The sequence below is a fragment of the Apaloderma vittatum genome, unplaced genomic scaffold (genome assembly GCF_000703405.1).
Source record: "Apaloderma vittatum isolate BGI_N311 unplaced genomic scaffold, ASM70340v1 scaffold29819, whole genome shotgun sequence".
In the NCBI taxonomy this organism is placed as follows: domain Eukaryota; kingdom Metazoa; phylum Chordata; class Aves; order Trogoniformes; family Trogonidae; genus Apaloderma; species Apaloderma vittatum.
Window position 1 is genome coordinate 23,764 of NW_009735213.1, and position 4,893 is coordinate 28,656.

Here is a 4,893-nt window from a genome sequence, read left to right on the forward strand (position 1 = left end):
GAGTAGTGGGTACTGTCGAGTTGTGGAATTACCGTGTATCTGTCGTTCGCTGTTTAGCCTGTTCTGTATTGTTTGACGTGTTAGCCCATGGCAATAACGTTGAGCTCTGGAAGAGCAATGCTAAAATAGGATGAAATTACCTCTGTCTGTCCGTACTCGCTCCCTCTCGCAGCGCTCGGTGGTAACGGACGCGGATGCGCCGGCTAATCTTTAGGGTGCGCCGACGGTGTGTGTGCGTATGTCAAATTCCAGGCGGTGAAGTACCTTCGTGTGCTTCTGGGGACGCTGGCGGAAGCTTGGAAATGGGAGCGTGGTTTGGAAAGCTGTTGCCCCAGAGCTACTGGATCCACAAATCCCATTTCTGTCCTCCAACACTTGTGCAACGGTCCCTTCGCAGCGTGCTCCCGACGCGCTTTCCGTATACTTGATGAGAGTTTATTTTCTACGCGTTTGCTTTTACAGGATTATTTTTTGTGTGTGTGTGTTTGTATTGTACTTAGCTTGATCTTTAAGATCCTTATAGTGGTTAGTGTGGAGTCATGGTGTGGGAATTGACTTACCCCATCCATGTAGATCCCTTCCGTCTCTCGTGTCCTGCTGTTGATGTGGTTAAGTAAGCAATAATTGGAGGGACGGTTACTTTGGACACCTGTGCTTTTCTGGTGTATTGAGGCAAAGCTATTTCCACACACCTGAGAATTCTGAGCGTGTCCTGTGATTGCTCTCTGTGAAAGTAACAGTTCAATTTGGACCTGGGCAGTTTGCTGGGTGCCCACGAGGTACCTCCACCGGTGGAACCATCCCTCTCAGCCCTTATTTTTAATTTAAGCAGTTGCATTTTATTCAGCTGCAAGTTTACCGTAGTGTTATGGAGTAAAATACTTGTTTTAAACTGTTCGATGACATGGAGTGTTTCATGGCTGTAGCTACTTAGATTTCCACTTTGCTTAGATTTTGTGAATTGGAGTAAATGGCTGGAAGTGTTTGTTCTATATTCTTTTGCTTGCACAAGCTTTCCTGTTGTTCTTACATTTACTGCCCACATGCTACGGGAATTGAGTTGAATTCCTGCTCTCGTAGGAAATGGCTAGCTTGTGTGAATTTGTTCTTGCCCGTGGTGGGTTCTCACCTGGGGAGGAGGTGGTGCGTGACAACCCTCTGCTGTCAGCAAGCCCCCAGAGGCACGGGGGGGGTGCCCGGGGGGCAATGGGGGGTCAGGGCTGCTGCCTGCCCCTTGCAGCCCCGCTCCCGGCAGGCTCTGCTTCGACACATTGATCTTCCTCAAAATCTGTCATCTCCTTGATAAAATGGGAATAGTCATTCTCACCCACGTCTGTCGTAACCGCTTTGAGGCCTTTGGGTGAGCTTTTAGTGGTGGAAGTATTACGAGTACAAGCATTCCTTTATTACCGGATTGTAATCTGGAAGAGCTGTTGGTCAAAACCACTGTAATTTGGTGTTTGCTGGGACAGAACCTGTTACAGCATGGCTTCTGCCAAAACCAAATTTCCTTTGTAGCTTGTCTCCAACAAAAGCTCCCTGATGAAGTTAAGGTCTTAGAGGACGTGTTAACTTTTTGTCAGCAAAAGCTGAGGATAGTTGTTCGCATTACTGTGCTGGTATCTCAGATGTAAAGGGTGCAATGACAAACGAGGGGCTGGGGTTTGGGGGTTTTTTCAGCCTTGCAATGCTCTAGCAGTCGTTGCTTGTTGTCAGTGGGCTCGCTCTTGCTCCTGCTGCCGCCAGTTTGTGTTGCCTTGACAGCAAACAGGCAAACCAGAAGGAATTACTAAAACAATGCAAAGGATACAGAGCACCTCTGAAACCCAAACCTTTCTCAGTTTTGACTGAGACACTTGGTGGGTCTCCCTGTAAATAAATCTGCAGTACAGAGTCCCAGAGTTGGGATGTAACTCGCAGGAACCCCTGCGTGGCGATGGAGGAGCCAGTTGGGTTGGGGTTCCAGTTCCTGGTGTACCTGTGGAGCACCAATTTGTGGCATATGCGGCCAGAAATCCGTTACTCACTGCGTGTTGTGCACTTGGGAGTCCTTCTTGGAGTTGCATCTTAGCTATAGGCACGATGTGTACCTGTGTGCTAGGTGTGTACTCAGGTTTGACCTACGCTTTTCCCATCTCTTCATCACCTGGGTTGCTTTCATGTCTGTAATGAAATCGAGCTTGACAGCAATTCTTGTGCTTGTGGGTTTTAAGCTGGGAAGTTGAATATTGGCTATTTTCGTCATGAACTACTGCACTACGATCAAAATGTCTTTCTGAGATGGAACCTGGGATTTTCAGCTCTCTTGCCCGGTTTGACGCCTGTGTGGACGCGGTGGGTTGTTGTTAGGAAGGTCGGTGTTATCACCCCAGCGGTTCTTGCGTGTGTTTATGGAATCCGTGTGTATCGGACAGCCAGAAGCGGAGAGAAACATAATGCTCTGTTCACATTTCTTTAAAAGGAAAAATAAAAGTTATATTTAGCACCTAGTTTACAAACTAATAATTGTAGCTGCCCTGTACAATTGTTCACCTCAAGTCTTCAGTAAAACATGTCAGCAGTTAGAGGAATTTGTATTGGGGGCGTTCCCCAGCATTCTCGATTTTTAACATTTTTCTGCTTGTGAAATGATAAAGTACTGTGAGCCTTAATTTTTATCCACAAATAAAAATACTATGTTTGAACAGTGGTGTGACTTCTTTTTTAAGGCTTACGTGTAGAAGCCGCCTTGTTGGCGGACTGTCTGTTTTGGGTTGAAAAAGCTTGGGTTTTGGCCTCGGCGCTTTCTGGCTGCAGACCGTGCTGTGTAGTCAGGAGCAAAACCTTCGTGTGCAGTCACGAGGAGCAACCCTTCCCCTGCAGGAGGGAGCGTGAGTGGGCACCAGTCCTTTTATCTTGCTGAAAGATCCCTTCTTGCAGTGCACGAGCCACGCTCTGTAATCAAATTAAGCAAACCCGACAGCCGTGATGTCAGTTTGGATGATTTGGCCTCGGGGGCCGTGGTGGTTCTGGCTCCATGGGCAGTGCCTGTGCCCAGGGTTAGATTTAGATTAGATATTAGGGAGACATTCTTTACTGTGAGGGCGGTGAGACACGGGAATGGGTTGCCTGGAGGAGCTGTGGATGCCCCATCCCTGGAGGTGCCCCAGGCCAGGTTGGACAGGGCTTGGAGCAACCTGCTCTGGTGGGAGGGAGGTGTCCCTGCCCCCAGCAAGGGGCTGGAACAAGATCATCTTTAAGGTCCCTTCCGACTCAAGCCGTTCTAGGATTGAGCTGCCGGGTACGATTTGTTCCCTGATCTGTGATGTCAGTAAACCCTTATCCCCCAAAAAGCAGGTTCTTCTCTGGGTTTCGGAGTGGCCGCAGCGCTGCCGGCAGAGCTCTGCTCCACCCCACGCTTGGCACTCACGTACTCGACAAAGGCTGTAGGGCCTTTTTTTCCTTTTTGAGGGGCCGTCTCGATATAGAGAGTCTTTGAAACAGATGTCTCATTCTGCACATTTTTCTTCCATAGCTCACTAGCGGCAGAGACTCCAGGGCAAGACCCTCCGAGTGGTTTCCAGCCTTTCTGGCGAGCGTTGAGCGGTTTTGCAGAGCAGCAGCGGGAAGGACTCAAGGTAAGGTGGGCACGCAAGGCTGGCCTGAGCAGCGCCCCAAAGCAGAAACGAAGCCAGAATGTGCTTCACAAAATTGTCATCTTCCACCAAAGGGTCTTTTTTTAATTCAGAAACTTAGCAAAATGGAAAGGAATTCAGGTTACTGGATTCTGTTGTAGGTTTGGAAGAAGTTTGTGTAGCTTTTTGGCACAGGCTGTTCCTGCAGTCCTGCACGCTGCAGCATGGTACCCTCCCTGTCATGCTGGACTTTCCCTTGGCTTTGTTTCCTCAGTGAAAAAACCTGAAGTTAGTTTTCTAGCACTGTTCTATCCATTATGTTACTTTAAATAGCAGGGGACCTGTTTCTGGGGCTGCTGTTCTTGCCCTCTGCTGGTTTATTTAAAGGAACCTTTATTCTTCTCTCTTTTGCCTCACCTTAGTCCGGTAACGATCTTTCTAATCGAACAAAAACCTTCTATCTTAAAACGTTTGTACTGCATTTTACAGGCAGCACAGCTCCGAAGTGAGGTTTGTGACGTGGAATTTGAGGTTGGTCGGTGGCGGCGTGGTGCCGGCGGCATCAGGCATCGCCACCGCTGCAGCTCCCCAGCACTTGCCGTGGGGCTGCTCTCGGTTTTGGTTTATTTCCTTGCTGAATTAGAAGCAGATTGTAAGGAGAGGGTTGTGCAATGATGTAATAGATGTTCGCAGCTGAGATTCAGGCCGTTAACCCACTTGGCTAACCTGTAAATGTGAAGGAAACCACACGAAAAGGTGGAAAGCGGGATCGTGGGGCACAGTGCCACAGCTAGACCGTTTCCATCTCTCTACCTAGATGGGACTTTTCCTTCTAAAATTTCATTTCCTGTTGCATTTCTTGCACCTCAGCACAGACAAGAACTGGAGGCTGAGTGCTCTTGCTGTCCCAAGGTTAACCTGCAGCGCGGTGCCAGGGGGTGAATTATTTCTGTGGCTTTAATTGCCTGAACATGAACTGCAGAAAACTGAGCCAGGGCTGTAACTTAATTACTTCATTATGAAATGGAATAGTTTTTAACATTGGAATTAATTGGCTGGCTTTGACGCTTTTGATTCCTTGATGGTTTTGCTCATGCTAGTTTTGAAGATAGCACAGCCAGTCCTTCAAGATCATCAACTCATGAGGGTCGGGCAGATGAATTAAAAAAAGAAAAAAAAAAAGAAAAAAACCTGATGAAGCCATCCCAAAGTGGGGTGCGTGACCGTTTGCAGAAATCTTGATTTGGTTCCCGTAAGCATCTCGCAGAGGAACAAGGTG